Source organism: Schistocerca nitens, chromosome 11 (assembly GCF_023898315.1).
Source record: "Schistocerca nitens isolate TAMUIC-IGC-003100 chromosome 11, iqSchNite1.1, whole genome shotgun sequence".
In the NCBI taxonomy this organism is placed as follows: domain Eukaryota; kingdom Metazoa; phylum Arthropoda; class Insecta; order Orthoptera; family Acrididae; genus Schistocerca; species Schistocerca nitens.
In genome coordinates, this window is record NC_064624.1 from 60,982,635 (window position 1) to 61,008,194 (window position 25,560).

The window sequence follows — 25,560 nt, forward strand, 5'->3', positions numbered from 1 at the left end:
CCTTAACCCCCCCTCCCCCCCCCCCCCCCGGCAATAGCGCGGCGGACCCATTTGAACCTGTGAATGTACAGAAAGGCGCGCTGCGCTGCGCCACACGCGCTATACGCACCTGAATCTGCGCCCAGCCTTACGTACTGCACGTGCTCATCAGTACTGCACATACCTTCCTGTACCTTAAAATACTGCACTGCTTTCGGCTGTGGCCACATTAAGTTCCTTCTTTTCTTGTATGTCCTCGTTTTGTACAGGTTGACGAACAGCTTACGTTCGGTGTACTGGTTACTACAGGCTGTGGAAACTTAACATAGTTTCCTACATTTCTCATAACGCAAATCTAGTAGTGTTTGTTACGTTGCAGTTCTTTATATTATTATCGCGACACGACTTCGTTGGTTAGCGGCGCAGTCTGGCAGTCTGCGTTTTCGTGTAGTAATAACGCACATACGTACATACGTACGTACATACACATATGCGGCCAGTTCTCTGAAGGTCGCAGTGCAGCGACTCCCTGGTTCCTGCAGCGTTGCCAGTGACGGGCCGTATCTACATCCACACATGGACTGTGTGACAGTTACCGCTGTCAGTCTCCTTGCATTGAAACACACGAGTGCAAATATGAGCACCTATATGCCCACTGTTGTACGTTATGTATCCAGTATGACCTACTTTCGGCAAGACACGTGCTTGATTTATGACGTGACACATAGGTACTCCCTACTTGTGTCTCTGACGCAAAAAAAAAAAAAAAAAAAAAAATCAGAACCTCAGATTTTGAGAAATCGTATGATGGAACTTTTATTTTTATACAAGTGCAAATGTTGAACTGGCACGCTTAAAATTCACAGGAAAGCGTTAAAATGACGTATTAAGACGTCTAAATTTCAGAAACACACCCCTTACTCCCACCCTGGAAAGTCAGTATCGGAAACATTTTTACACAAATCATGTACTACCTGAGATTAAAGCTGTGTACCACTTACCAAATGCTCTTCGTACGTGAATTATTTTTGCCACGGTCTATAAAATTTTTTCAGTGTGTGCGTGACAGCAAGAGCGATTCATCTCAACAGATTATGGCGCTGTGTAATGCCTGGTGGCTGATTCATACCAATATATATTACTACTTACTTATGAATGTATCGTAGAATGTAATTTAGAACAAAACGTATTATGCTATTGTTCACCTCATATGCTGCTTTTTGTATATTTAGATTGGTAGATGACTCGTCAATGATCTGAAACTATTAATCAGTAATGGAGTTTCAGCGATCTTGAACTACGATTTTTATCGACACATTTTAACATAGAACAGCGAAAAATGTAACTTTAATGCTGAAGGGTATATTTTGCACTGGGTTGGCGCCAACTCTTAACTGGCTCAACAATTCATTTGCCAACTTGGAATGTAAGCTTCATGGCGCATTGGGAGTGTCTAGTTTAGCTTCAGTTGGTGGTCTATTAATAAGCTAAGACTATTATTAGCCCTTTGTCACGATAGAGAAAACGCGTTTCTTCTAAAGGTTTTCTGCTATGAGTTACAGAGACCTGAATGAAGCGTAAGTTCTTGAGTAACTTTCAGTGGACGAAAAATTATCAGTGTTAAGTGATTCAGAGTGCAATTACATAGAAGTTGAAGAGAAATCGTGCAAAGAAGATAAGGAGAGCAATGAAGAAACAATCCACACAGGTAACACTCCAAATATGCTACAAGATCTAGCAGAGTGCGTCCAGAAGAAGCTCCAAGAATATGTAAAAGTGGTTGCGCCATGAAGTCTACAAAAATCAGCGTATAACTGCCGCTGGGAAAGAAATATGTTAGAAACATTCAAAAAATTTTTCGCTCTTGAAAAAGTTACGAAAATTACTGACCGTACAATTGTATCATCTGAATGCAAAAAATTAATCTCTTGTTAGAGATTCTTAAGTATATGCTGTACAGTAAAAGTTCACTACAATACATTGTCCCACTTAACGTAATCTGTTACATTTGTTTGCTTTTCGCATCTAAGATGTGGGTACTCATTTTGCATCTGACGATGTCTTCGTTGTGACGCCTGATTTGAAACCAACAACCTGCAAAAACAGTTTGAAAATAAGCGTTAACTCCCGAAAAAAGCAACAAAAAGGCAGAAAAAAACGAATATTGGATCTTACAGCCTATGCATTTCTCCCAAAATGGAATAAAAATACTTAGTTTTATTCGATAAGTCGTAAGAAAGACGTACTAAGGGACTTTTCAATTATAGCGTTCACATAGGGATTAGATGGGACCATTAGATTCATCTACATCTACATTTATACTCCGCAAGCCACCCAACGGTGTGTGGCGGAGGGCACTTTACGTGCCACTGTTATTACCTCGCTTTCCTGTTCCAGTCGCGTACGGTTCGCGGGAAGAACGACTGCCGGAAAGCCTCCGTGCGCGCTCGAATCTCTCTAATTTTACATTCGTGATCTCCTCGGGAGGTATAAGTAGGGGGAAGCAATATATTCGATACCTCATCCAGAAACGCACCCTCTCGAAACCTGGCGAGCAAGCTACACCGCGATGCAGAGCGCCTCTCTTGCAGTCTGCCACTTGAGTTTGCTGAACATCTCCGTAACGCTAATCACGCGTACCAAATAACCCTGTGACGAAACGCGCCGCTCTTCTTTGGATCTTCGCTATCTCCTCCGTCAACCCTATCTGGTACGGATCCCACACTGATGAGCAATACTCATGTTTTGTAAGCCACCTCCTTTGTTGATGGACTACATTTTCTAAGGACTCTCCCAATGAATCTCAACCAGGTACCCGCCTTACCAACAATTAATTTTATATAATCATTCCACTTCAAATCGTTCCGTACGCATACTCCCAGATATTTCACAGAAGTAACAACTACCAGTGTTTGTTCTGCTATCATATAATCATACAATAAAGAATCCTTTCTATGTATTCGCAATACATTACATCTGTCTGCGTTAAGGGTCAGTTGCCACTCCCTGCACCAAGTGCCGATCCGCTACAGATCTTCCTGCACTTCGCTGCAATTTTTTAATGCTGCATCTTCTCTGTATACGGCAGCATCCTCCGCGAAAAGTCGCTTGGAACTTCCGACACTATCTACCAGGTCGGTGTTGTATCCGAAATATAGGATTCACATAAGGTGTAGATGGAACCATTGGATTTCGGTGTTATAGGCAACAAGCTGTTGAAAGTGATGTCGCTACAAACGGTCTCGACTGAATGTACCCACAGGACGTGTGGCCTGTAATTGAAAAAGTGGCGTGCCAAAGCGCCTCCTCGAAGCTTTCAGGCTTGCAGTGAAATGACCACGACGAGAAAAATCGACGATTTCCCCACCCACGCGGCATTCGCGAGCGGAGTAGGTGTAAACAGATAATATTTTGAAGAGAAATCTTATTGAGAACAGTGTTTTAGTAGGTACTAATGCCCTCTGTGATGATAACCGAAACAAACAGGACCCCTATACCGTCGGTAATTACGGAAGAATTACACTGGTTGGTTTTCAGGGCTTGGATGCAGCAGACACCCATGCATTAAATACGAGGGAATTTTTGTTCAGTCACGACGTACTCCGAAGTATCCTGCCTATTTCATCGGGAGTACCGTGTCATAGCTTCACTACTAAACATGGAATAACGTCTGTTTCCGAAGCGATCAATTCTGAGGGAATCCGTAATTTTCTTTAATTTCTATTCTGCCACTTAGTACCAAGCTACCTAAATGCAACAAAAAAAAAAGGAAAGGAAAAAAAAGAAAAGGAAAAAAATAAAAGGAAAGAAAATAAAAGGAAAGAAAAAGAGAGAGCTAGATAAAAGTGTGAGCTGCATGTTGCTGCCTTCTGACATGACTAGAACAATGAGAAAACTGCTTTGTTCTGAGATTAAAACTGAGAACATACTGATAATTAGAATACTAGTCTGTACTTTGCCGCTCTCTATGTAGAATCTGACATTACTACCGGCAACAGTTTTAACATTTTTTTTTGTGAACAAAGCTTCCACACTTCAGACAGTAGAACGTGATACGTGTCGTACACGTAAGTACGTCACTGGATACGCGATATTCTGTGTCTGGGCGAGACTGGGAAGGCAACACGACTGTATTCAGCTTTAAAAATCATTTCGATAGGGCAGCGGCACATTTAGATTGCATGCATTAAGACAATTCCCACCGTAACATCAAAGAAAAATAACTGAAAGATAACTGTCACTGTGAAACATGAAAGCAATAAATAATGAGCGTATGGCACTGGTGGCTGGGACGGTTCGGCCGCCGATCCGCAAGTTCTTTAAAGCCACTACGGCGACTTGCGAGGGAATGAGGACAAAATGACGAAGAAAGACACAAAACACCCTGTCATGTCGAGGCAGAGAAAATCCCTGACACCGCCGGTAATCGAACCCGGGACCCCGCGTGCAAGAAGCGAGAACGCTACCGTAAGACCACGAGCCGCGGACAACATGAAAGTGAGATTGCGACATACGAAGTTACTTAACAATACATTACTGACAACCAAGTACGACATTATCAGTGCCATTGCGGACAATCACACACACACAAACACACACACACACACGCCCTGCTGTAGGAAAGCAAATGTCCCAAAAGTGGCGGGGCACGTCACGCTGCAAGCCGTGGCCATTGTGTACTGCTTCGTGTAAGTTTCGTATTTAATTTTTTCCAAGAAGCGAGCACGGTCAACGCTTCCTGCTACAAAACGCTGCATTCCGAGTAAACAACTCCGTCCTCCACTTGCCTCTACGTCCGTTCAGCATTGTTGAGTAACGACACGGCTGGGATTGTAAGCCCCTGTCGTAATACCTGAGGCCCTACATTGCAGTTTAACGCAAGCAATACTTTGCGCAGTCCACCTTATTTCTGGACAGTACAGAAATTGCCTTCACCACGCCATACGTGTAGACGGGATACGATCATCAAGACTGAAGCAAATTATAGGTTCAGAATGTATCCTTACAAACACTTTACTGTCATTTCCAGCATTACAAGGGCTTTTAACTCTAAATCGTCTCCGCTTGTATTTTCCAAAGTTATTTTCATATCAGTCTTACAGAGAAGCTTATACGTCGCAAGTTTTTAACGTAATTAATTCGTATGAGCTGTCCATTCAGAACATTTTATCGATTCCGTTGACTGTTGGCTGCCCTGGTATTTATCCGAGTACTCGAATTTTTCTGTCTGCTCACTAGGGCTGCGCCGAGTACGATGGCTTGAACGGCTATTCTGTGGCAGCAGTTTTTGTAGCAATCGGTAGTTATTTTTAACAGTTCGTAATGCGCGGGCGTTATCTGGGCTGTGATTGGCTGATGCCGAACAGACTGAGCAGTCGCCATATTCGGTTTTTATACTACCGGAGCACTGGTGCCACATTTAGTGGCTTTGTATCGAAACTTACGTGCAAAGAACAAAATCCACCGAACACTCCGTTACCTGTGCGGTTTCTCACAACATAACAAGGCGACATATCGGTATACACACGCCTGCAAGCTGCAGTAACTTTAAGGTCAAATACCAAGTTTGATTTCTGCCGCTTCAAATTAACTACAGTAACGTCAACACTGTGGGTCACCACACACAACTGTTGACGTCATGGTAGTTTTGTTTAGTCCTATCTGCAAAGTTTCGTTCGAGAAAAACTTCGTTAATAAAGCTTTGCTTGAAGTTATAAAAACTGCGACATTCGTCATTTGAAGATTGGGTACTGTATCTAACTGTGAGAACAGACACGGCTACACCTGTTATTATAGTTTCTTCGAGGTCTCCTCAGTGACCTGTGCACATGTTGGGACAGTATTTGACTGCCGTGTCGGCTGCTGAGTCCTGACTGCACTGGACCGATGTAAGGGGTCGTGGGTTCTCTTCCGCTCAGAAATCCGTGCCTCGCCGTGGTGTGCAAGAATGTGGGGTGCAGGAGGCCCTGCAGTATCTGTTAGGGCCTAGGAATTTTTTATTTTTTTGCATTTTTGGTTATCATTCACTATCGTTGTAGGTCTGAGTATTTACCTTTGCTGCCATTCGTTCACACCCGATGATTAACCTTCCCGGGTTCGATTCCCGGCGGGGTCAGGGATTTTTTCTGCCTCGTGATGACGGTGTTGTGTGACGTCCTTAGGTTAGGTTTAAGTAGTTCTAAGTTCTAGGGGACAGATGACCATAGATATTAAGTCCCATAGTGCTCAGAGCCATTTGATGATTAACTGCTGTTAAGATAAACAAAGATGTCATTAATAAAAATTAAAAATCGATTCCCTCATCCTCATTTCAAGTAAGAATTCCTCCCTAATTAATTTTGAGTCTCCAAGAAAAATATTCTGGAAAACCTCAAACAAAAGGGATTACAAAGATGATAGTAATTCTCTTTTAGGCGCATTACAGAGTAACTGACCACAGATACAATCTTCATGTTTTAACTCTACCTAGGCAGTAATGATAATTTGCATTTTGTTCTATGTAAAGAAGTAAAAAGAGGGAATAATTCGTACAGGCGATAGGTATAAAGAAATATTCAATACTAATTTTCAAAGTAGGAAAAGATGAAGAGAAATGGCTGTTTGAACCTGATAAATAAGGAGACCAAAATTATATCTCTGACTTGGCTGTTAACATATCCACTTGGAATTGGAAAAATTCACCCGACGAAAGAAAGGATTAATGAATGTCGAAGGGCCTATTTTCATAATTTATAAGTAGAACAATATTTGCTAACACCAGATTTGCCAAAGTATTCAGCAATTTAACCGTGAATAAACGAGAAACGGAATCATTTATGAGTGGTAACGAAAATTCTTTGTATTATCTGTATAAGTCAAATATAGTAGAGGTCGAACGGTGCTTTAAAGAACGTCACATCACTTACTTTGACGTTTCGTATGTTGTATTCAGAATTAGCAGAAGCGAAGGAACCACGATTCAATGATAATATAAGTAAACTGTCAGTAAGACGTGAATTACAGGTTAACGAACAGCAACACTGATAGCTCACTCTACATGTTAGAAAACAATATGATATATAAATTTCTCAGAATTATTTTGCAAGAAGAATGAAGCCATCGGTGCAGTGGTTTCTCGTACGTGACTTTGCACATAATAAACTTCTAGATCAAATTTCAGAATTGAAACACTTGCACGCAACCTGTTAACGATACCTGGGTCTTTGTCCATGTATACGTCAGTCAGACGCGAAACTGTGTTGGTTCCATATAAGTACATACTTAAATTGTGTACCATAAAAGAGTAATGCGGCTCCGATACAAGGAGGCATATACTGACCATTTATGTACGTAATCGTAGATAGCTTACGAAAATATTCCGGACAATAATTTACATAGCATTTATACTGGCAGTAAAGTCAGTACATTGAGTGTCGGCATTGAGTGGTCAGGAGCTACCGAAGTGCTAGTACTTTCTGTGAAAGAAATATTACGCGCAGCAGTGACTAATAGTAAGGGCACCGAAGTACATGGATTGTAAACACTGTCGGGGGTGTTCTTGGAGGCAGATTATGTGTGCAAATATTTTCTACGTCATTCAAAGAATTCGTAAATATAATTTGCTGAACCGATCTGGATAAGAATTTTTTAAAAAAAATTGGCATTATATAAAACGAGGAAGCGGATCTAAGCCGTAAGTTGAGTCGCTCAGTGACATTACTGCCACAGAAAGGGAAGACGACGGACAGAAGGCGAAATACAGAGCTACCACAAATCATTTGTTTCCAGAATTCTAAATTTTCCGAAGTATTACATGTACAAATATGATTCAAATGGCTCTGAGCACTATGGGACTTAACATCTATGGTCATCAGTCCCCTAGAACTTAGAACTACTTAAATCTAACTAACCGAAGGACATCACACAACACCCAGTCATCACGAGGCAGAGAAAATCCCTGACCCCGCCGGGAATCGAACCCGGGAACCCGGGCGTGGAAAGCGAGAACGCTACCGCACGACCACGAGCTGCGGACTTGTACAAATATGGTTGGAGCACGAATATAACGGCAAACACAGTGAGTTTAAACTGTGCCGGCCACCTGACATTACGAATGCAGCGCCTTGCCAAAATGCCGACAAAGCGAGAGCAGAGTTTTCGTGTGTTGGAATACGCGAGATATTTGATCAAATGTGGCAGCTGCAACCGCTGTGTGGGGGTGAGCGTAATTTTCGTAAGCAGTCCAAACGAGTCAACAGCAGTCACAAGCCACGGACTCCAAATACCGGAGGAAAGTGTGTGGAAGGTAATGCGTCGGCGGTTACGCTTCGAACCACACCGTCTGCATCGCGTGCAACAATTCAAAGCAGCAACAGCGGACACACGGGCCGGAGGCGCCTTCAGATTTGCGCCACAAGGCAGGGAGCAGTCTAAGATGGACATTTCGCCTCCATGCTGACATTGAGAGACGTCACCACAAAGACGTCAACAATGACTAAAAATAATCGGGCAGCGGGTTTCGTTAACGTACGGTGGATGATGTGGCCAAAGTTCTGATTGCATAATAAATGCCCACAGTTGTGGAATTATGACACAGACTAGTTTTTCACTGGAACTTCGTAACTTTCCTGTACCATTGTAAGGAGACTCGGGTGCTGCCAGTGTGTTTGCTGTTGCGGCCGTCACATCGAGCGCTCAGAACGTCGACGTGGACGGCAGATATACGCAATAAACAGACTCCGGATGGACACCTGTGCACGTTGAATTTCTTCTGGACTTCAGCAGTTAAGGGCCGTGTCACATCACACACGTGTTGGCAGCGTTATCTCGTAAACTTGTTTTAATTCGTCCGTTGGCCTTTCTTGAAAACGGCTATTTTTTCAATCGCTTGGTACCACTCATCGTTCCAGCGGTCTGCGATAAACAGCTTCTGTGACGGGAGCAAGTTCTTCCTCAAAATTTGTGCAGAATCTTGAAGGTACCTCACCCAGTGCAGATGCCTTTCCACTGTTTAGTGTTTTTAGGTGATTTTATGTTCCGCAACCACTTCACATCTGCCATTATTTGGGCGTTAGTGCGAAAACAGATGAGTTCAAATTGTTCAAATGGCTCTGAGCACTATGGGACTTGACTTCTGAGGTCATCAGTCCCCTAGAACTTACAACTACTTAAACCTAACGTAAGGACATCAGACGCAGCCATGCCCGAGGCAGGACTCGAACCTGCGACCGTAGCGGTCGCGCGGTTCCAGACTGTAGCGCCTAGAACCGCTCTGCCACCCCGGCCGGCAGATGATCTTCGACTGTGAAATAACTTCGGAAAACAGTATAAGCGATTAATTAGCCATCAGAGGTCCTTATTTTACGAAGTACCGCATGTACACATAGGATCCGTGCTTGAATAGAAGCATAAACCCACCAAGTTTACATTTCGGACACTGCAAATCTTCTGTGAGGGACTTCTGGCACGAAACACACAAAAGCGGTAGTAAAGTTCGTTCCGTACCTCGCGTAGCAAAACGCTGTCAGTGGCCAGCACAGAAACGCTGACGCCTTCTCTGAGATGTGGCAGCGTTTCTGGCAGTGGGGGTGGGAAAACGCTGTCCCCTGATGCACCCCCTAAAGAGGAAGCCACCTTTCCATATAAATGGAAGGTTGCTTCGTCACTGAAGTTCAGCATGGGGGCGACATGTTCATCCTCCAGTGCTGCCTCCATTGTGGCGCGAATCTGAAGGCTCCGGCCGCAACCTTCCGCTTTTAATTGTCGTGCGAAGTGTAACCGCCGACGCATGATCTTCCGAACACTTTGCTGCGGTATTTCGAGTTCGCGGCTTGTGCCTGCTGTTGACTTACTTGGACTGCGTACAAAAATCTCCTTCACCCCCGTTCACGGTTGTAGCTGCCACATTTGTTCAAATATCTCGTGTATTCCAGCAAAGGAAAACTCTTCCGTCGCCTTGTCGACATTTAGTAAAAGCACTGCATTCGTACGGTGGGGTGGTGGGTACAGTTTAAACTCGCTGAGTCTGAGTTTACATCCACCCATCAGTCGTATCTGTAGTTGTCATACTTTGGAAATTTAGAATTCTGGAAACGAGTGAATCATTTATGGTAGTCCTGTATTTCGCCTTCTGTTTGTCGTCTTCCGTTTCCGTACCGGTGTGGTCACTAAGCGACTCAACTCATGATTTCGATCCACTTGCTAATTTTATGTACGGCCACAAGTTCTCTTAACTATTAGTTAGGTTGGCAATACTGTATTTACAAGTCCTTATATAATCTAGATAATCCAGAATGAGATTTTCACTCTGCAGCAGAGTGTGCGCTGATATGAAACTTCATGGCAGATTAAAACTGTGTGCCCGACCGAGACTCGAACTCGGGACCTTTGCCTTTCGAGGGCAAGTGCTCTACCATCTGAGCTACCGAAGCACGACTCACGCCCGGTACTCACAGCTTTACTTCTGCCAGTAAGGCAAAGGCAAAGGTCCCGAGTTCGAGTCTCGGTCGGACACACAGTTTTAATCTGCCAGGAAGTTTCAATATACACTTCTGGAAATGGAAAAAAGAACACATTGACACCGGTGTGTCAGACCCACCATACTTGCTCCGGACACTGCGAGAGGGCTGTACAAGCAATGATCACACGCACGGCACAGCGGACACACCAGGAACCGCGGTGTTGGCCGTCGAATGGCACTAGCTGCGCAGCATTTGTGCACCGCCGCCATCAGTGTCAGCCAGTTTGCCGTGGCATACGGAGCTCCATCGCAGTCTTTAACACTGGTAGCATGCCGCGACAGCGTGGACGTGAACCGTATGTGCAGTTGATGGACTTTGAGCGAGGGCGTATAGTGGGCATGCGGGAGGCCGGGTGGACGTACCGCCGAATTGCTCAACACGTGGGGCGTGAAGTCTCCACAGTACATCGATGTTGTCGCCAGTGGTCGGCGGAAGGTGCACGTGCCCGTCGACCTGGGACCGGACCGCAGCGACGCACGGATGCACGCCAAGACCGGAGGATCCTACGCAGTGCCGTAGGGGACCCCACCGCCACTTCCCAGCAAATTAGGGACACTGTTGCTCTTGGGGTATCGGCGAGGACCATTCGCAACCGTCTCCATGAAGCTGGGCTACGGTCCCGCACACCGTTAGGCCGTCTTCCGCTCACGCCCCAACATCGTGCAGCCCGCCTCCAGTGGTGTCGTGACAGGCGTGAATGGAGGGACGAATGGTGACGTGTCGTCTTCAGCGATGAGAGTCGCTTCTGCCTCGGTGCCAATGATGGTCGTATGCGTGTTTGGCGCCGTGCAGGTGAGCGCCACAATCAGGACTGCATACGACCGAGGCACACAGGGCCAACACCCGGCATCATGGTGTGGGGAGCGATCTCCTACACTGGCCGTACACCACTGCTGATCGTCGAGGGGACACTGAATAGTGCACGGTACATCCAAACCGTCATCGAACCCATCGTTCTACCATTCCTAGACCGGCAAGGGAACTTGCTGTTCCAACAGGACAATGCCACCCAACGTGCTCTAGAAGGTGTAAGTCAACTACCCTGGCCAGCAAGATCTCCGGATCTGTCCCCCATTGAGCATGTTTGGGACTGGATGAAGCGTCGTCTCACGCGGTCTGCACGTCCAGCACGAACGCTGGTCCAACTGAGGCGCCAGGTGGAAATGGCATGGCAAGCCGTTCCACAGGACTACATCCAGCATCTCTACGATCGTCTCCATGGGAGAATAGCAGCCTGCATTGCTGCGAAAGGTGGATATACACTGTACTAGTGCCGACATGTATCTGACCCCAGGAATGCGTCAATAAAGTTTCCCCTTCCTGGGACAATGAATTCACGGTGTTCTTATTTCAATTTCCAGGAGTGTAGATAATAGTTGCACACACAACCTGCCTCCAAGGATGCACGTTACAATGTTATCACAGTACTTCTGTGCGTCTCCAATTAATCACTGCAGCGCCTAATATTTCGATTCACAGAATGTAGTAGCACTTGTGTATTAACTGACCACACAACGCCAAAACTATGTAGTGACTTCAATGCTCGTATCTATACTGCGTACATTACCATCTGCCATCTTGCCGTAAGCAATCAACGATTACGTACGTGAATGTATCGGAACTATATTACTCCTTTCCAGAACACTATTTATTAAGTACGTACATCCAACTCAACGCAATTTCGCTACTGACTAACGTACTCATAGACAAAGACGCAGGTATCATTAATAGGTAGCGAGTGTTTGAATTCTAAAATTAATGTCTAGAACTTCATTCAGTGCAAAGTACGAAAAATACACCAATGGCTTTACTCTTCCTGCAAAATAATGCTCAGTATTTTATATATCAGTGTTTTCTAGCACGTATGGTGACCTATCATTGTCGCTATTCATTAATTGTAGTTCACGTCCTACTGACACCTAAGTTTCCTTATAGTATCAGTGACGGATGGCTCCTTTCCTTATCTGAAATTTCCATTACAAAATACGAAGTGCCACAGAAGCTGATTCATAGTTCTTTTAAGAGCAGATGGACCTCTACAATAGAGCAGACTTCTACACATTATATACATAATTTTCGTTACCACTCACGAATGATTCTGCCTCTCGTTTATTTATTCTTCACTGAAAACATGCTGAATCTGTAGTTTAGTTCACTGTTGGCTTCCATCTAGAAGTGTGGTGTCCGAACACGAAGCTCCGAAGTACCAGTTTGCATGGAAAAATTTTCTCGATAGTTTCACATCTCCAGAGAAAAACCGATTGTCAAGGGATGTTTCCAGAATGAAATTTTCACTCTGCAAAGGAGTGTGCGCTGATATGAAACTTCCTGACAGATTTAAACTGTGTGCCGGACCGAGACTCGAACTCGGGATCTTTGCCTTTCGCGGGCAAGTGCTCTACCAGAAGGTCGCGAGTTCGAGTCTCGGTCCGGCACACAGTTTTAATCTGCCAGGAAGTTTCGATTGTGAGGATTAGATATTTTGTACAGAAACGAATTTTCTTTTAAATGGCGGTTAACACAAGAACTGAGTGTCTTCAGTTTTAGAAACGTTTAGTCATAAATAAAGCAACTGAACAAAATCAATGTCTTGATAGACTTTCTTTTATAGAAAGTTTGGAAAAAGCATTCTTTACACCAATTGCTTCATATTCTATTAATTAATTAAACCAAACAAGCAATAAGCCTCCTAAATCAGGCGATAGCAAGGAAAGGTGTTTGTATCTTCCCTCGAACCGCTTTTTCGCAATAAAGAACAGCGGTAATTGTTTATTTCCTATTGTACTTCGACGAAATACCAACAGCGTTTGTCGGTATTTTGCGTGATATTTTCGAGTCCTCCAGGAGTTGTGTTGAACGAAGAGCTGCCGACACGGTTGCTCAGCTTGCTCGGTCAGAGCGTTAGCTACCCTCTGTAATAAAAAACTGAGAGAACCTGAACGAGTGTCATCGGACGACCGCCCCGAACAAATTCAACGAACAATATACAACAAAATGAGAAAAAAAATGCGCTAGTGTAATGGTTAAGGTGTCTGACTGTTAATCGAAAAGTTCCCAGTTCAAACCTTGTTGGGTGCTTGATATCTTCTTTATTTAAAAACAATATCGAAATGTCTTACTTCATGAATTTTATTCGTCTGAGTGTAATTTTTTGAAATTTCTGGTGCTTTGTCTCTTCTTTATAATCATAATAAGTTTTCGGTTTTTCTAATTTTGTCCTTGATTGTCTGACGCAATTCTTTGCTTCGCTGCTTTGAAACATCATATTCAATGTTTTCGTCGACTGATCGATGTTTTGGCAAGTATTTGCAGTCCGTTGTGACAAACAAATTGTTGAGGCACTGCACCTCACTGACAATATATTTTAGTTTCTGTGTTTTATTACGTCCACAATTCAGCTTTGTGTACTTCGCCAACTTTGTTTTAATCAAAACGTTTTAGAAAAAAGCGAAATGACTCTGGTATAAACAAAAGGTTTATTACATCCGCTAAAGATGGAATATTTCCCAATTTATAAACACTATTCATGTTATAAAAGATGTTCATTTCAAACGAGGACATTGAAATCTCTTGACACACAGAAACAAAAGAAATCCTAATGAAAATTAATTCCTCTCGGAAGGGGGCATCCTATTATAACAAATTTGACCACAAATTCGTCGGATTTGGTATCATTGGATGTCCCCCTCGGTGACAAACAAATTTTAGTTATAAATGTGTTTGATCCGATGTGTAGATTTTCGGATATTTCAATGTCTCCAATTAAAATGAACACACTGTATAGTTGGAACCATGAACGACTGCGGTCTATTTAAGGCTCGTTCTACGCACCTGACGTCACGCATCCGCTGACAGCCAATGAGTGTTCAGCAATTTTCTGAGCGGTCTGCTCTGAATGTCTTAGCGAGTGCGAGTGTTAATTGTGATTGTAGTTATTATTTGGTGAATTTTTACCGCATTTGTTGCAAGTTGTCATGGCTGATGGTGGTAAGCGACAAACTCTCCATAAACAGGTGAGGGACGTTATGCACAGGATACATGCTTTTTTCAAGCGCGGAGCAGAAAACGGTGGACCTATCACAGACGTCGCCAGATCTCAGGAACGCACTGCAGAAGCGACAGGCGTTAGCTTGAGAACCGTTCAGCGGATTGCCAATGAAGGAAAATTATCCACAGAGACCGGTGGAAGCCCACTTTTCAGATCGCCAGGGAAATATCGCACTCGTGAGAGGACTGTAACCAATTGAGATAATTTCGACAAAGATGTTGTAATACGTGAAGTGCTCAACATGTATGAGCCGTGGAAAAAAATTGCTGGTTTGAAGAGCGCGCCGCAGCGCGTAGTGTAAAGCAGTCGCCCTCCTTTTCTAGCGGTGGCGCCGCTGTGGCAATCGCAGCTTTTGTGTCTCCCTCTGGTGGGAAATGGGAAAAGATGCCTGTTCACGTGCATTTAAGGGGCGCTATGAGCTCCAAGACGACTTGTCCGCCTTGAGCGTCGGCGCATGTGAGGTAGCCACGTGAGTCCAGTGGGCCGCGCCGTATAAGCGAGGGATAGTGGCTTCGCGGCCGACACGAGAGCAACAGGAGTCAACCCACGACATCGTCTGGCCGGGGCGAGCTGCGACGCCGTGAGACGGGAGATCGGCGCGCCTTCCTGCGTCCGTTGAAGCGGCTGGCAGCGTTTTGGGGGTGCTGCGCCAAGTCGCCACAAATTGCACTTCTTAGAAGTGACTCGTGATATATTGTTTCAGTTACTTGTTAAATTCTACTTGTTTTCCTGTTCAGTCTCTCGTCCCCAGCTTGCGCGTTTGTCTCTCGTCCGCATTTGTTAGGCAGTTAGTGTCTGTCTGTAGGTCTGCCGTACGTTAATAGCTGCCTCTGTCATGTTTGTCGGATTCAGTTGTTAACGAATCAATTGCTTAAGGTGTAAAGGCCTAATTCCTGAAATATGTTTTTATATTGCCTATCATCTTGCGAGGTGGTACATGTGTAATGTAGGGCATGTTGGTACATTTTATGTAAACTGCATTTCGTGGATTTTATTTACATGGTCATTTTAGTATATAAAGTTGCCACCCTTCTACCGTAAGAGTTCTTTTAAAAACAAGTTGCACTTTCGGAAGCAAATAATTTTTAATGTTAGTGTTTTTTACCATCTCCACGCCTCTTATGGGGTGCATAGTTTGTGTGTTTGTTCAAATGGTTCAAATGGCTCTGAGCACTATGCGACTTAACTTCTGAGGTCATCAGTCGCCTAGAACTCAGAACTAATTAAACCTAACTAACCTAAGGACATCACACACATCCATGCCCGAGGCAGGATTCGAAACTGCGACCGTAGTAGTCGCACGGTTCTGGATTGCGCGCCTAGAACCGCGAGACCACCGCGGCCGGCGGCTGAATGTGTTCTGCATGCACAAAGGCTACAGGAGGAGGACATGGAAAGGGAAATTGTAATTGACAATCTGATTGAACGCATCGTCATCACTCTAAGACCTGATGATTCGGAATGCGACACCGACTACAGCGATGCAGAACAATGGAAGGTAAGGTACATACACAATAATACTCACATTCTTTCTTGTTTTTGTTACACAGTCGCAGTTTTACAATGGTATTGAAACATATTCCTCTTCTGCAACTGTAATAAGCGTCTTATTTAGACCAGACGCGTTTTTCTCTTTTGAAGCATCTTCAGTGGACAGTATTTTGTCTCCTCCATTGCCAAGTCACCTTTCGTAGTTTTGTGCTGCGGTAACACAATATTCAACGTTTGTGTCGGCTGATCAGTGTTTTAGCATATAAACGCTGTTTGTGTGTGCCACACACAAAAATTATATTTGACATAGCTCAGAGCATTTCACTGATAGACAGTATATTCAAGTCCTAATGGTTTTGTAAGTCCAAAGTTTTGTTTAATGTATTTTGTCTACTTCCTTTTGATTGATTGATTGAAGTGATTTAAAATAAAGCCAAACGCTCGGTGTAAATAAAACTTTTATTACAGTAGCGAAAGACGGAATATTTCTCAGTATTACATACGACACCTATCTGGTACTTAAATTAAATGAGATATTGTTATACAGTAAATTTTAACGAAATTTAGACATCTTGTCCAGAATTCATTTTCAACATTGTGGCAACTAAAATAGACCATACGGAAAGTATACGCTATGGACTTTTACCTCTGGAAACTGTTCAAAATTTTGTGCAATGGTTTATTTCATTTAACGCTGCACAATAACTGCGTTGAACATGGAAACAAAATTAAGTCATTTATGGGGGGAAGGTATCAGTCAAGAAGACGTGTAAAAATCAAATTTTTGGGCCCAATAGTTTTTGTGAAATCGAATGATAAGTGTGTGAAAGCAGTGGGAACACCATGTGTCAGCACAGGCGAGCAGTGCAATGATGACTAAATCGCCCATAGCGCGGAATGCGGGGAGCACGTGTCTGCAGCAGCGAAAGGCTTAAAAGTAAGTTACTATACTATGGCGCTGCTTCTCTTGGCGCGTGCGTCGTTTGCAACTGGCAACGCAGCAATCTCCCACGTCTGGGCGGGCATGCGCGAGCCGCCAAGATAAAATAACTGAACTATAGTTTCTCACGATGTTTGTTTTCGGGAATGTAGCGATAGAAAGAGGGCTTCAGTGGACTATTATTTCCACTATATTGTTTCTAGAATCAACATGAATATTATACAGAAGGCCGTTAGTAATCAATATGTGTTGCCACTGCATTGGAAAGCACGTTTCGTCGTAACAGCAGCAGTAAAAAGTTCAACTCAATTATTTTTGTATTATTCAGAAGCCATACTGATTGTTACCGATAACTCGCGTCGTAAGTACGCGCGGGAATATTCTTCAGATCCATTTTGTTTCTTTTTAGACCACTCGGCCAATGAGCTAACGAAAATTTGAAAGCACGCGAAAAAGGGTAACTTAATAGTGAGCCGCAATAAAACAGAGCAAACGAAACAAAACCGATGACGGAACAGCCCGATCTGTACTCTAGACTTGGCCGCTGTTTCTATGTTTCGGTACAGTGTATCGATACGTGGAACTGTTTCAGTGTTTCGAAACGGTTGTGGTTCTGTGTTCCGAAACAGTGGTGTTTCATTCTGCCCTGTCTCCAATAACGAAACCAGATTCGATCTCGAGCCAGACACAAAAACTGTTTCCCTCCACGGATTAATTGTATAGAAACAGTGATGTTTCATTCCGCTCTGGGTCGGATGAGATTCGGGCACAGATACTGAAACACATATAGCGTATCACTTCATGAAACACTTTCAAGAGTGTCGAAACCTTTTTCACGAACAGCAGCATGAAGCTTAAGACTTCCGAAAATAAAACTTCGTTTCTAGCTGACTGCCCGATTCCGAAATGGTGTAATATCTACTTTATAAACACTAACAAAACAATAAAATAACGCACACTATTGACATTCAAAATAAAAATGTGTGAAAATCATTCAGTTAAATTACACATCTTTTGTAACATACACTTCTCTGTTCATGTACAGTAATGATATCGAAAAACGCAAGTAAGCCTACAATATATTCAATAAAATAGGCGTGGAGCGGCAGTTTTAAGACACATACGTAAATCAGATGTGGGTATAACTGCAAGCAAGCTGCCTGATGCATCACTGGAGGTGTTCTGGTGAACGGGAAGGGCTGGGAAGCGGGGTGAATTTAGATAGTAATGGTTCGAAACACCTTGAGGGGCAAAAATTTTTCCCGTTATATATTCGAATTACGTGGCGTTATTTGTGAGTATAGTTAATGTGCCTATTCTCCACAATGATTTCCCTTGTGTGCATGGAAATTAGGTGGATGGGTATATTACCCGTACTAACGGGATGTGGGAATCCCAGAAGCGTATCCGTTTTTTCTGCAGTTTGCTCCCGCCTCCAGTTCCGTTCGTGGTGGTTCTGTCTTCAGCTATGGCGCTATGAAGCACTGTGTGGGATTATTTTAAGAGGATGAATCCTGAGGAAACGTTCGGCAGTGTTGTCGTTTAATAGTTCAACCTCTTACTTAAACAGACTTTTGGGACATTAGCATCCAACAGTCAATTTAAGTGAAACTCTGTCGAAACCAGTTTTTATGAATCTGGAAACTGACGAAGCCAGTTAAACTTCCACAGAAATTGTTCAGGAATCTGCCGATTCAGTTCTGGGTAGGTGTGGTACACAGAGATGGCTGGATTTGCAATAAGAGCAGTACCTTCATCCAAACGAGGCAAAATAGACGAATAGATGTTAAGATGTGTTGTTAAAGTATAGTTGAGAGTGAAGAGTTTAGAAAAGTGACTTATTTATAAACGAAAACTATTTACCCCCAGTAGAAAAACCGTCTCCAACAGTTTACTCTCTCAAGTGTTCGACCAACACCCTAACATGAGTACGAGCTGCAGTGCAAGCTACATCCTACATCTGCATTACGACGGATAGATGGACGTCTGTGAGCAATGAGAATTATATTGCAGTGACTGCTCACTTCATTAATGAAAACTGCAATCTTAAGTCATATTTGATATCTAGTTTTAAATTCCGTAACAAACATACAGCCAAAAAGATTTCCAGTGAATTACAAAATGTGGTATCAGCTTTGGGTATTACCAATAAAATTATAGCTTGCACTACAGATAATACATCTAATATGGTGGAGGCAGTGATGAAGTGCAAATGGTGGCATGTACCTTGTTTTGCACATACACTGAATTTAACTGTGGAAGTAAGCCTTGAACCGATTACTGAGACAAGAGCAAAAGTAAAGTCAGTAACGGAATTTTTCAAAATAAGTCCTCAAGCATTTGAGAAATTACACAATATTCGGAAGCAAATGGGTGTCCATATTTTAACGACGAAACAACATTGCCCTACGACATGGAATTCCTTGTATGAGATGTTTGACAGGCTTTTGAAAATCAAATAGCCTCTACACCCTCGCCATCTTCAGTGCGGATTTACAAACAAAACTGTCCAACGGTCAGGTATTAAAAAATCTTGTGAAATACTATCTCCTTTTGTGCAAGTCACAACAGAAATTAGCAGCGAAAGAAATGCAACCTTGCCAAAAGTCGTCTTATCAAGCAAAGGTTTACAGTCACTGTCAGACTTAAAAACTCAGATTAGAGCAACGAGGCCATTAATACAGGAACTGCTGAACTTGAGGATGGAATCTGTACCTGCCTGTATGAATTATTTAAATCTTAGTCTGGATTTTATACTTCATGGAAACATACCGATCTCTGCATTTCAGTCATCTTGACATGTTTTAACATGTTTTCCAGTTCTATCAGGTTACATATTATGAGCTGTACCCAGCTGACTAATGTTTGATGAAAAACTGCCATATTTGACCATTGCGTTATATGCTCCAGTCTGTTATGGCAATTTTTTGATCTGTGTGAATCAGTCACTTTGCAGGCCTGCTCTGTGAGACAAACAATGGTAAATTTAACTGTAAGAAAAGAGTGAGTGGCACACTCATAAATGTTATTTCAGTGCCTCGCTTCCCAGAACGCTATCTCAATAAATTACATCTCATGATATGCCTTTTCAAGAGCCCATACAGATTTTCACTCATAAAACTATCAAAATTAGGAGCTACAATACAGGGAAGCGAGTTTGGGAAAATATGCTAAGTCAAAAATACCGATTCTGTCCTCAGCCAGTTGGAACGTATAAAAGTCACACGACACGAAAGCAGCGCATTTGCTGCAGGAAATATAAAACTGTCAAGACACCTAAGTGAAAGTTTCATACATTCTGCGATTTAAATAGCACTCTCACATCTCATTTGTGTTTATACGGAAATATTTATACAGTAGACATTCAAGATGACAATGTTAGGTCTACACGAGTACAAAACACAAACTGTTTCGAAACAGCGTATCGAAACATTACATTGTATTGTTTTATTTGTTTCGAAACAGGTACGTGTATCCGTTTGCCCACCTCTACTGTACTCGCCTGGGACGTGGGGACTCCCCCGGGGTGCCGTGCTCACGTGTCAGAGGCGTGCGGGGCTGGCTGGCTGCACCGACGCCTCTTCGTGCACACGCTGCGCGCGTCTTGTCCAACATTAAATGGCTCTGAGCACTGTAGGACTTGACAGCTTAGGTCATCAGTCCCCTAGAACTTAGAACTACTTAAACCTAACTAACCTAAGGACATCACACACATCCATGCCCGAGGCAGGATTCGAACCTGAGACCGTAGTCACTCGGTTCCAGACTGAAGCGCCTAGAACCGCACGGCCACACCGGCCGGCGTGCCTTTACACTAGGGACGAACGGTGCCCACTAGTGAAAAATAGTACCGATTCCAACTTATTTCGACCCATGACATCAAAATGGACATAGAACACTCTTCGAAATCTAACATGCGTAAAATACGTGCCACAGCAAGATTTCTTGTTACTATAACATTGTATTTCTTTGGCTCCAGTAACTTACAAAGATACTGTAACCTGTCAGCCTAGCCTAGACCTCGGGCTATGCAACACATGACTTTTCCACCACAGCATACATTACAAAAAATATGGCAGCTATGAGAACATCACTGCGTTCTGTTGTGTCCGTAAGTGTGTGTGACATCACACTGCACATCATTACGCCACGAGTCAATGAAGAAGTCCGGTGTCGGTAGCTGCGACCTACTCCAGTTCAGACAGCCGCCTGTACTGAAGATACGGGTATTTACAGGACGTACCGAGAGTTGGTGCTTTAACAGAAATGAAACACACGACGGAAGTCAGACAACTGTAGATTCCTTTTAACTGTCTGACTACTGAATGGTTTATGACCAAACGGGCCACACAGGCGACAGCGAAATTTTCGCCAATCGCTTTTTTCTTCGACAGAGGCGGCTGGTCGGAAGTAAAATGCACCTACTCGCCGATGTCCACTGTGGTCTGTAATTATCGTGTGGCAACGCAACTTGGTAGATATGCTAACGCGTTAATGCGATACCAGTCTGCGCTGAAAAAAATTTGTTCCAGTTTTGGTTAGCAGGTGCGAATCTCTCGCTGTGCAACATCTCGCCGAAGTCTCCAGTGCTCATACTGAACGAATTGTGCAAGTGGCGGTTAATAATAAAATCAACATTCTGCGTTCCTCAACTTGGAAATAATTTCTTTCCAGTGTAAATCCGTTCCCCATTGACGCATCAGTATAGCTACCGAGCTTCGCGGCCATACGACAGCTGACGGCCAACGCCGGACCTCCGCGGGTGTCTGAACGTCCGAGTGTGGCCACCCAGTGGGGGAGCCCCGCCACTCCAGCAGCCTCGCGTCAGGGCGCTGCCTCGCCACCGTCTCCGCCTGAGTCGCGGCTACTGCCGGCCCAAGTACTGAGAAAAGTTACGCAACTGTCACACTTTGCTCGTGGACAAAACACCTAAAGAATTAAAAGCACCAAGAAACACTGTACTCACTCTTAAGACGTAAGTGATCTTAGTCCCTTATTATGGACAATCTATGTGTGACAAAGCGTGGATTCCACGCATTCGCGAGTAGCTGGCGGCCTATTTATGAAACTTTTTCTGCTGCGGCTACTGTTCATCCGTCAACGTCACATTTCCCCACACTTTGACACAACTAATCTCGCTACACACGAGACGTTTTCGAGAGGTCTTTAATACGGTGTGCATCAATTGCGTTGCATATTTTCTGATAGACCAGTATAAATACGAAAGCCACCACACAAACTTCAACGTCAAAAGAAAGCAATTCAGAGCACCGATATCGGGGTAATTATTATTCACATAATTAGTGCGACTTTTATCAAATCATACTGTTCCTGCGACAGGGAAGAAAACTTAACTTCGAAAACCGGTACATCAACACACCGATTGTCCAAATTGAAAATTATATAGTTGTGGTACTCAAATTTGCGTTTTATGGCGATGTGCACTCTAACTGATACACATTTTCAGCACTGCGTCAGTAAGACGTTAGTGCCAGCCCGTAATTCCGAAACAGAGACTTATAATAGATAATGGGTAGGGCTTCATTAACAGTAAGTGGCTAAACGAAGTATTTACTATAGGTTTCGGTCAAATATAACTAGCAAATCTCTCTACAAATGTTACCATTCTGACGTGATTCACTCCTCTGACGGAAAGTGACAACAGAAATCTACCTCCACGTTCGATACTATTGCACTGGAAATGAGAAATTAAATCTCGACTTTAGCGTCGTTAATAGCCTGCACACAAAAATTTACACAGCACTTTAATCGTGTCATTTGAACCTGAAGTACAGAAGTTTGTGACAGTTTCACAATCGGTAATATTCATTCTTTCGTCACTTACGATGCGATTAATGCGCAAGCACGACAAGGCACACAGAACACGATGTGTCTCAAAGAGATCGCCGATGCGTTGCTTTGTCGGCACACCAGACCCTCTTATCAGACAAATATTAACACGAGAACGGACAGACAAAGCGCTGCAGCGTCGTGTAGTGCAGAAAAATTGTGGTGTGTTATCGCTTCCCTTTCATCAGTAATCTCAAACTAGGAGACATGACGTCACAGAACGATAAAGAATACGAAAGGTTTACTTCAAGAGGCACAAACATTACGATAAATTCTCAAAAATTCGCCAACTACTAATCAAATCTCCGCCTCAGTCTAACCAGGATATTAAGCAAAGCAACAGATCGCTCGCGCATCGCAATCTGAACTCCAGAGAATCGTGAAAGTAGTGAAATGAACGCGAATGCTGCGTTTCATAGCCAGAAGCACGTCGGCATGGCGCCACGTGTTGTGATCCGCGAGTGGATTACACAGTATTCGGAATGCCCATGCACAAAACAACTTCCGACGTCTGATTACTTTCCAGACGATTTAACGTGTGAAATACTTGTTAAGCCTGTAGGCGAGAAACAGTTTAGGGACGGTTTGAAATTATTCTTATCGTGTTTTCGAAGTCGCCAAAACAAAAGCCAGTTTTTGGCACGGCTAAATGTGTGACGTCATAACTGTACGACGATGTTAATTTTGCCGACACTTTGTATGGTGTGTGTGGACACTGCCTGCAAACTGTTGGTAATATAGAGTCAGTTGCAATGAAGTAATAAACTAAAACGTTAAGTCTGATGCGGAAGGTGACCGCATGAGCGGCGAATATGTGCTACTTCACGTATATGTGTGTGTGTGCGTGGGGGGGGGGGGTTTACCGAAAAATATCTTGGTGGGGGGGGGGGTACCGAAAAATATCTTAAGTGTTTTAAATGTCGTCCGGAGTTTATTGCAAATCGCTAACTGCCGTCATTCTGCAAGACTGGCTGAATAACGTCCGCGTATTTCAGCGCCATGAAATATGTCACCTCGAGACACGCCAAGTTACCAACTGTGGTACTTATGTTACTATGTGGACCCCGTAATGTCAGATTATACCTCTGAATGAGTACGGGAGGACAACATTTTAGATGTTTAAAGTCGGCAAAAGTAAGCGAAATATTGAAAAACAATTTTTTGTCATCCCTGCAAACCGCTAGATAGGCAACCTGTAGCCGACCTCCGGTTCCAGTCTAGCGGTCCAGTGTGACAGACAACCACGGCTGTTGGATTCAGTGGCAGAAGACGCCGTGCCGCCATAAAACTCACCCAGTCACAGCTGCCGAATTTGATGGTTTTCGGAAACTTGCGTCCTACGAACATAATCAAGAACGCGAGGTTTTCATATTAAATACCTTTGGTACGAGAATTCTGGAGAAATCTACACTGCCATCGAAATACTAGCCGACTGAATGTGGCGGTATTTTCCATCCGTTCTGCCTTATTCTTGCTCAAGTTTTCACCGGTTAAAAGGCTCGAGCAAGGCGATAAATAACGAGCAATAAATTACTGAACACTCAGAGCAGTAATTTAACGCCCTGTTCGCGACCCCTTTGCTCGTAGCCATCGTGATTTTTAAAAGTAAGACAATACATTAGACAAGAGCAGTTCCTTGACGTTGCCCTTATTGAGTTACGCGACAAACCACCCAAAAGCGTGCAGAACATGGGCAGCGTCCAGAAATTCCAGTAGCCTGCTGGCCGCCTTACCTTTGTCAGGTCGCACGCTCCTGTCCTATCGGCCGCTTCCTCAACAGTCAACAGTGAACTGGGCCGCCCCGACAGCCGGGGCGCGCGGCTGCCCCCACCCAGCTCTGACGTCACGGGGCGGCGTTGCCAGGCAGGCGAGGGGACGGCTGCGGCAGGGCGGGCGAGGCGTCGACGTCGGTGTCGGCACGGCCGGGCAGCCTGCGTCCCATCCACGCCACAGGCCGTTCATCTCGTTCCGCGCTATACAGCTGGTAACACACACCCCCTCCTACATGGGGCTCCCAAAACCGGGTTTCGTAAACCGATTAGCAAATACCGCTTCCTGAGAACGCAAAGATGACGCTGTATTTTGGTCACGGGTTGAGGACGGGTGTGAACAGATGATTTTCCGTCGCGATTCGTCTCGATCATTTGCTACGCCGGAAGTGAAGGACGGATGTAACAAGTTGTCGTTAAAGAACGTTAAAGTGCTATCAATGTTCAATTGTCTTCATAGTTACCCATTAGCTATTCACTGTTGTTTGACAAATTTGTAGTAGATGCAACCGAGGTGGTGGCGTTAAGTTCCTATCGGACCAAACTGCTGAGCTCATCGGTCCCTAAGCTTACACACTACTTAATCCAACTTACACTAACAGGGGAACCTCGCCATCGCACCCCCCTCAGATTTAGTTATAAGTTGGCACAGTGGATAGGCCTTGATAAACTGAACACAGATCAATTGAGAAAACAGGAAGAAGTTGTGTGGAACTGTGACAAAATAAGCAAAATATACAAACTGAGTAGTCCATGGGCCACATAAGCAACATCATGGAAGAAGAGTGCTTAGAAGCGCCGTGGTCCCGTGGTAGCGTGAGCAGCTGCTGAACGAGAGATCCTTGGTTCAAGTCTTCTCTCGATTGAAAATTTTACTTTCTTTATTTTTGCATAGTTATTATCTGTCCGTTCGTTCATTGACACCTCTGTTCACTGTAATAAGTTTAGCGTCTGTGTTTTGCCACCGCACTGCAAAATCGTGCA

The 25,560-nt window shown here is 43.9% G+C and overlaps 1 non-coding gene across 1 annotated transcript; it reads right to left on the reverse strand.

Annotated features, from left to right (window-relative positions):
- Positions 1-10,314: 10,314 nt before the first annotated feature.
- Positions 10,315-10,389, reverse strand: Trnas-cga (transfer RNA serine (anticodon CGA)). Its single transcript has one exon. It is a non-coding gene; the product is annotated as a tRNA-Ser (tRNA).
- Between the last annotated feature and the right edge of the window lie 15,171 nt (positions 10,390-25,560).